Below are 9,084 nucleotides of genomic sequence, written 5' to 3'. Positions count from 1 at the left end.
AAAAAAAAAAAAAAAAAAAAAATTAGCCGGGCGTGGTGACGGGCGCCTGTAGTCCCAGCTATTCGGGAGGCTGAGGCAGGAGAATGGTGGGAACCCGGGAGGCGCGGCTTGCAGTGAACCGAGATCTCGCCGCTGCACTCCAGCCTGGGCGACAGAGGGAGACTCCGTCTCAAAAAAAGTGAAAAACAAATAAAAAACAAATTTTCCAACTCCTGCACTAAAGAGTAGGACAGAAAGAAAGGGAAATATTATGCAGAGATTGGAAAGGAAGAAGTAAATTGTCTTTATTTCAGACAACATAATTATATAATCATATACAAAAAATCCTAGCTATTCTATAAAAACGCGCCTAGAAATAGTCAGTGAAAGTCACAGGAAACATGGTCTAATTTTAAAACTCAGTCTCTTTTTAATATTTTAGCCACAAAGGCTTTAACTTTAAACACTTAACAAATCGTATTATTTTATGATAGCACTGAAAAACCCAAAAAACTTAGGTATACATAAATTAACAAAATATTTACAAGACCTGTAGAGTAAAAAGAACCATACAATGTTAACAGAAATAAACTAAATATAAAAATAAAAATAAAGAGACATACCATGCTCATGGATTGGAAGGCTCAGAATTGTTAAAGGTGGCAGTTTTTTCCAACTAATTTATAGATCCAATGCAATACCAATGAAACCTATGAGCAAGTTTTTAAATTATTTTTATGTTTTGGTGACAATTTATAAACTGAATCCAAATTCTAAAGAAAAGCAGAATTGGAAAATAATACTATCTAGTTTTAAGACTTTCCAAAAAATTACATTAATGGAGTGAGTAGTGTTATTTGGTGTAAAAATCAATGAAATAGAATACAAAATTCAGAAATAGACCTTTTTTGACAGGAAAAGTTACATCCTTGGAGTTCAAGTTACAGATAGAAATTGCAGATATTACGTTTCCTGCACAATACCCTAAATATCTGTCTGGCAGTGGCACACATGTTTCACATATATGTTAAACATAACAATATGCTGGGAATTTATAGTACCCCTCCTTACTTAATTTATTTGAATTTGTTATAATTTTAACCAGACACTGAATCTGTAATTTGATTACATGAAAGTAGATGAACATCATTCTTTTGGGTAAATAAGATTCACCCAACTAACAATTCAGATTGTACATTCTTACAAAAAAGTATATTGTTATATTGACAATTTAAATATAGCACACAAAAATCCTGTGATTTTTGTGTATATTAAATTATTTTTGAAATATGTATTCAATGTAAATGTGGAAGCCATAATTAGTAAAACTTTTACAAATATTTCTGATTTTTTATATTTACTCTAAGTTGCAAGAACAATTTACTTAACATATTACCAAATGTAAATTTTAAAAAACCGATTATCTTGAAAGCAACAAGAGAACAATACTTTATATACAGAGAAAAGGCAATTTGAATTGTGGCTGACAGCTTTTCAGAGACAGTGGAGATCAGAAGACAAACTAAATGTTTAAAGTGTAAAAAGAAAATAAGTAAATCAGTGTTCTATATTCAGTGAAAATATCTTGCCAAATATTTAAGTTCAAACTTTAACTTGTGACCTTGTTTCTTCTACTTTTTTAATCAAAAAATGAGGTTTAAAGAGTTTTTTTGTTTTGTTTTGTTTTGTTTTAATAATCACCCAGGCTGGAGTTCAGTGGTGCAATCTCGGCTCACTGCAACCTCCACCTCCCAGGTTCAAACTATTCCCCTGTCTCAGCCTCCGCAGTAGCTGAGATTACAGGCATGTGCCATCATGCCTGGCTAATTTTTGTATTTTTAGTAGAGACAGGGTTTCACTATGTTGCCCAGGCTGGACTCCTGACCTCAGGTGATCCTCCCGCCTAGGCCTCTGAAAGTGCTGGGATTACAGGTGCAAGCTACCTACCACACCCAGCCAATAATCAGTAAAAGAGTATTATTAGCAATCTTGAAAATAAGTCCTAATTTTCCAGACTGGACAGGAGTCTAAAATATATACATACACTCTACAGGCTGGATCTAAGCAAGACCCCCTGACACTGAGTTTATTTGTAAAATCAAGCATAATATGTATAATTAATTCTAGGCAAAAAATAGATAAATAAAATAAATGTCTCCCCACTAAGAAGAATGTGGAAATAAATAGTGTGTTAGGCTTTCAGTATCTGAACATTAAGCATCTGATACACTCAAACAACTCTGCATGCTCTGAACCCCTGCTCACAAAGCAGTTGTCAGATAATTAAGTGGTTTTCCATGTATATCTGCCAAGAAGAAAAATGTAACAGATATGCTCACACAAATCTTACATCTCATTTAGCAATATCAATTTTTGTTGTTGTTAATTAATAAACTGGCATTCTACTTGATATATCAGTTTCTTAGAAGCTTGGTTAACACAAGTTGGCCTCCTTGAACATTATAATTTTATCCCCGAATGATCAATTTTCTGTATCTTTGAGACTTCTCTGAAACCTGGTTTCACCATCCAAGAAATCTATAAAGGATGAATAAAACCCTACACTCCTGATTATTATTTTTTACTTTTTATTTTATATAATTTTAAACTTACAAAAGAGTTGACAGAAGAATCCAAGGGACTCTTATTATACTATTTCCCCAAATTTAGAAATTGTACATTTTTTTGTCATTTGTTTTATCATTTTTCTCTGTATACAACCTACAGATCTATGTGCACATGTGTGCATACCAAGCATTGTTTCTAATAATGTATTGGAAATGTTGAGTTCCCTTTCTCTTAAATATTTGTGTATATTTCTTAGGAAAATGGGTAGTCTTTCATGTGACAGTCCTATTAGCAAAATCAGAAATTATCTATTATCTAATCCATAGTCTATGTTCAAATTATTAATAATTACAATGATGTTCTTTATAGCCTGTTGTCCCATCCCCCTGTCCAGTGTCAATCCATTTAGTAGTAATATCTTCTTTAATTTTATCTAATAGTTTTTCATTCATTTTTTTCCTTTTTAAGTTTGACATTTTTGCAGCATGCAAAATGTACAGTATAATATCTCTTAAAGATTGCTTGATATCTCCTTATGCATTTTTACTAATAAACCACAGAAGCGATGTGCCATTCTTAGTCAAGAGGCATTATGATATAATGTCTCAATTACAGTTATATAAATTTTGATCACTTTTTAAGGTGGTGTCTAAGAGATTTCCTTTTTGTGAAGTTACTGGTTTAACTTTTGAAATTATCCAATCACTACATCTCCAATGGCAATACACTGTCCTTTAACATCATAGACTGGTTGTGTAGGTTTTTTAATCTATATATCAATCATACAGTATGTATTCCCCTTGTATGCATTCTTTCAGTTTACATTTTTTGCGAGACTCATCCATGTAACTATGCCATTGCTATTTGATTATTCTCATTGCTATATAGTATTTCTTTGGTGTGATATACCATTTGTTTAATCACATTACTATATAGATTATATTATTGTGCTGTATAGGATTTCATTGTTGTGATATGTATGCATTCATGAGCAATTGGTAAATTTCCAGGCTTCATTATTAAAAATGTGCTCTGTAAACGTTCTCATAAACATCATTTGGAGAATCCATGTACACATTTCTGTTGGGTATATATATCTAGAAATGAATTGTTGAGTTGTACAGTGTCCATATATTTAGCACTGGTAGATAATTTCAAAGAATATTCTGAAGGGCTTGCATTAAAATTACATGAGAGTTTCAGGATGTCTGAAATAATACCATTTGTATTTCCTTTCAATTTTGTCTTTTCTTTCTTGCCTTGTTTTTGCTAGGACCTCCAAAAAATGTTAAGTAGCACATTTCTCATGAATGAGATTTGAATTTTTATTAAAGGCATTTTCTTTATCTATCGAGATGACAATAGCTTTTTCACCTTTTTTTATCTTAATGCATTAAATTATATGATTTGATTTTCAAGTGTTAAGTCAACCTAGAATTACGAGATTGAAACTACTGAAAATAATGAATTATCCTTTTTGTATATATCTAGATTTCATTTGTTAATATTTTATTAAAGATTTTTGTATCTTTGTTCAGGAGAGAGATTGCCTTCTAATTTTTTTTTCCCTATAATGTCCTTGTCAGTTTGGTATCAAAGTTATGCTGGTTTCATAAAAAGTTATGAAAGGGTTCTCTCTTTTTCTGTTTTCAGAAGTGTATATGTCATATGAGAGAATTTTTTTAAATTTGAAAAAACTCAATGCTAAAACTGTTTGGGCTCTGGGTATTATATATAGGTTTCCAATAATTGATTCAATTTATTTGTTTGTGATAAGAATATTCAAATGTATAATTTCACTTTCTGCAAATTTTGGTAAATTGTATTATGTGATAATACAGGTCAATGAAATTGTTATTTTTTGCATAAATTTTATAATATATTTCTAAAAAATTGTCCTAGGGTCTCTAGTGATTTCTACTTTTTTTTCTGATATTGATAATTTGCATTGTCACCTTTTTCTTTTTTATCATTCATGCTAATTAGTTATCAGTTTTATTAGTATGTTCAAAGAGCCAACTTTGGTTTTTCCCTATTGCAACTTTATTTTGTACTGTTAATTTCAAATGTATTATTTTCTTTTTGTATATATTTAATTTGCATTTTTTTAAAGATTCTATTCATTTATATTTCTTTCTGGTGCTTTCACTTAAGACTATACATTTCTCTTTGTTTAACTGTATTCACAAGGTTTAGTGTGTCATATGTAATTCTTAGTTTTCATTTGATTTAAAATATATTTTAACCATTAATGTGACTTATTCATAGACAGAAGTTTGGAAGCATATTGTTTAATTTCTAGTTTTAATTTCCACTTTCTGTGATTATGGAAATTTTCTATATCTGAACTGTCACCTATAGTAATTATTACCCATTTATGGCTACCGAACTCTTGATACATGATTGGTGCAACTGAGAAGCTGAATTTTTAATTTTCTTCTAAATTTTTAAAAATTAAATATAAATAGTTACATGTAGTTAATGGCTTCTCTATTTGTCAGTATAGCTAGGGCTTTCAGCAGTCTAACTTCTACACTGATACACTGAAGAGTGTGTTTACTAGATTTAGAAAAAAAAAAAGACAAAAAACTGAGATTGGTGTTTTAAAATCTCTTGATCTGGGGGAGAATGCAAAGTACACTGTGGAGGCCAGATACAATTCTAATTTTAGAGTCAGAATGGGAATTAAGAGATCCCTGATTAAACCTTGACTACTCTCCTATGGAGTAGCTGATTTTGTGATCAATAATGATATAGTAAAATAATATCCATTGTGTTAGACAGCTCTGGTTACATGAGTTATAAACCTTAAGTATGATAATTTGATAAATGGAGGAATGGGAATTAAGTCTAGTATGACCTAAGAATGCACTGACAAAAACATCAAAGCCTTCCTTCAATTTTTGTATGTATTTTGTCCCTACCTTTCAAATTCAGCATTTAGAAGAGAGATCTTATTTCTCCTTGCTCCAGGTTGTAAATTTTCCTAGAGTAATATCTAGGGAAAAAAATAAATGAGAGAGTAACAGGAAGGACAAAGAAGAAGGAAAGGTTGAATTCAGTAAATAACTGGGTTTGCAATTAGAAACTATGACATATGGGCTGCATATAAATTAGAATTCAATTATCTTTTTGAGGAAACCATGATTACAATCCTCCTACCTTATAATTATCATTATACTCTTCTTTATTATTGGTTAAATATTTCAATGACTTATTATATCGGAGTTTCTGTAATGTTGAGTAAATAAATGATTTGCACTGATGTAGACCTTCAGTAGCTGAGAAAATATTATCTTTCACCGAACTGAAGGTGATTATAATTATTTCCAAGGAAAACTCATAAAATTATCACCTTCTTGAAAAGGAACTCTAGCAAGTCCTAAGTTTCAGAGAATAAAATCAAATCTTCCAGTTATAAAAATAAAAAGAAAAAATCCTCAGGGGCCCTGTGAACAATACTTTCCAAAAATAAGGCTCTTGTCTTTTGGTAACACATCAAAATTTCACCATAGAGTTGGTAACAGCACAGGGAAAAGGATGAAATAACTTTAAGAATACTTTAGAGCTTGGGGATAAAAAGTCCTTTCAGGATAAAAGTCCTTTAGGATATTGTCACATTGGTAGAATACCAACATTACCGTTCCTTTATGAAATGTCACCGTCAGAGAGATTAACTTTAGAAGTATAGGATCACAGAAATGTTTCTATTGATGTTGGCTACTTTGTTGAACTCCAAAAATGTGTCAAGAGTAACAAATCTATCTGACGTGTCCAGTCAAGGATCTGTTTTAAGCAGAAACCATGGCTTGCAGGACATTGTTACATTTTAATTTTGTTTTCCAACCACAAAAAGGAGTCTTTGTTTGCAGTCAAGATGAACACCTGTGTAATCCCTAAACGTTTACAGACATGTCTTTAAAAGTTCTATGGTACAGTTAAGATTTAATCTATCAAAGTGGTATAAATAATGCAGACATAGCCTTGGGTGCCAATTTTTCCCACAGTAGATAGAAAAACATAACAGTAAGAACTTCTTTGCTGATTTTCCTATAGCTCAAATAACACTGCCAAGAAGGGCAGAGGAGAGCAGTGTAATTCTAGAGATATAGCCTTGACGTTATTAATAATGTGCTAAAGTCTAGAAATTGAAAATATGGTCTGCAAAGCTAAAATTATGCAGAAGAAATAAGATTCAGATGGTTTCATGCTCAAAACCTTGGATCTCATTTTGAAATTTTTATAATTGAAAAGAAGTGGTTTTAAGAATGGTCAAGCTATTTTGTACCTAAGTACTGACCTTTCATATTCTTTCCATGTAATCTGAGGGCATTTCAGTGTTTATCCAATCTATAAAAACACTTCTGTTTTCATGAATGTGGAGATACAACCTAAATTTCAAACCAACCATTAATTAAATATGAAATCAGATGTGCAAAGCACTCTGTTGACTACTACAATGGATAGTGAGAAGTGTAACATGATTATGAGAGGTGAAGCTAGCTTGACTTCCTGGGTCAAGTGGAGACTTGGAGAACTTTTCTGTGTAGCTAGAGGACTATGAATGCACCAATCAGCACTCTGGGTCTAGCTAAAGGATTGTAAATGCACCAATCAGCACTCTGTAAAAACGCACCAATCAGCGCTTTGTGTCTAGCTAAAGGTTTGTAAATGCACCAATCAGCACTCTGTAAAAACGTACCAATCAGCGCTCTGTGTCTAGCTAAAGGATTGTAAATGCACCAGTCAGCACTCTGTGAGAAGGACCAATCAGCACTCTGTAAAAGCACACCAGTCAGCACTCTGTGTCTAGCTAAAGGTTTGCAAACACACCAATCAGCACTCTGTGTCTAGCTAAAGGTTTGCAAATGCACCAGTCAGCACTCTGTAAAAACAGACCAATCAGCACTCTGTGTCTAGCTAAAGGTTTGTAAACACAACAATCAGCACTCTGTAAAAACACACCAGTCAGTGCTCTGTGTGTAGCTAAAGGTTTGTAAGTGCACCAGTCAGCACTCTGTAAAAAAGGACTAATCAGCACTCTGTAAAGTGGACCAATCAGCAGGAAGTGGGTGGGGCCAAATAAGGGAATAAAAGCTGGCTCCTTGAGCCCGCAGTGGCAACCCGCTTGGGTCCCTTTCCACACTGTGGGAGCTTTGTTCTTTCGCTCTTCACAATAAATCTTGCTGCTGCTCACTCTTTGGGTCCTCGTTACCTTTAAGAGCTGTAACACTGGGAAAGTCTGCAGCTTCACTCCTGAAGTTGGCGCGACTATGAACCCACAGGAAGGAAGGAACTCCAGACACGTCTGAATACCTGGAAGGAACAAACTCCGGACACACCATCTTTAAGGACTGTAACACTCACTGTGAGGGTCCTTGGCTTCAGTCTTGAAGTCATGGAGACCAAGAACCCACCAGAAGGAACTAATTCTGGACACAATTACACTTACACTTTAGGTTCTAATCCTAAAGATGATTAATATCTAGGAAGAAAAATAAGGAGAAAGTATTTGAATAGTAACTAAGATTCAAGGCAGGAGATTTGAAAGGGAAAGAAAACAATTGTTTTGGGTTGGGTTGTTCTAGAAAAATCTCCTTGGTGAAAGAAAACGTGAGATTTGATAAAAAGGTTAGTGCTTTTACAGTCATGTGTCTCATAATGACGTTTCGGTCAACAACAGACCACATATATGACAGTGGTCTGTAGGATTCTAATACTGTGTTTCTACTGTACTTTTTCTGTGTTCAGATACACAAATATTTATCATTGTGTTAAAATTGCCTGCAGTATTCAGTACAGCAACATGCTGTACAGGTTTGTAGCTTAGAAACAGTAGGCTGTATCACATAGCCTAGATGTGTAGTAGACTACACCATCTAGGTTTGTGGAAGTGATGTTCATATAATGATGAAGTTGCCTAACAATATGCCTCAAAAACATATCCCCATTGTTAGGTGATAGATTATTGTAGATGAGATGGCAGAGACATTCTCGACAGGAGCACTGATGCAGAGTTGGAGAAACCGAGCAACAGAAGATAGCCAATTTTAGCTAGAGGAATGGATTTATTAGCGGAATAGAGAAATTTCTTTGAAGATATTCACCGCCCCCCCCCCCACCCCAAAGAGTGTAGAAGGGCTGTGTAGTAAATTTAAGACATTTAAAGGCCAGATGCGGTGACTTACGCCTGTAATCCCAGCACTTTGGGAGGCCGAGGCGGGCAGATCATGAGGTCAAGAGATTGAGATCATCTTGGCTAACATGGTGAAACCCCATCTCTACTAAAAATACAAAACATTAGCCAGGCATGGTGGTACGCACCTGTAGTCCCAGCTACTCAGGAGGCTGAGGCAGGCGAATCGCTTGAACCCAGGAGGCACAGGTTGCAGTGAGCCAAAATTGTGCCACTGCACTCCAGCCTGGGTGACAGAGCGAGACTCCGTCTCAAAATAATAATAATAATAATAATAATAATTAATTAAATAAGTCTTTGAAATGATCACCTTTACAGATAGAAACCAGCACAAATATTTA

The 9,084-nt window shown here is 33.9% G+C and overlaps 1 long non-coding RNA gene across 1 annotated transcript; it reads right to left on the bottom strand.

Annotated features, from left to right (window-relative positions):
- Positions 1 to 601: 601 nt before the first annotated feature.
- On the bottom strand, positions 602 to 7,353 carry LOC105492709 (uncharacterized). The gene is made up of 3 exons (XR_011609542.1): positions 6,848 to 7,353; positions 5,472 to 5,545; positions 602 to 689 (listed from the first exon to the last, which is right to left on the bottom strand). It is a non-coding gene; the product is annotated as an uncharacterized lncRNA (long non-coding RNA).
- Positions 7,354 to 9,084: the final 1,731 nt, after the last annotated feature.

This window comes from Macaca nemestrina, chromosome 11 (assembly GCF_043159975.1).
Source record: "Macaca nemestrina isolate mMacNem1 chromosome 11, mMacNem.hap1, whole genome shotgun sequence".
NCBI lineage: Eukaryota > Metazoa > Chordata > Mammalia > Primates > Cercopithecidae > Macaca > Macaca nemestrina.
The sequence above is the reverse complement of the archived record's forward strand: the minus strand, read 5'-3'. Positions and strand labels throughout refer to the sequence as shown.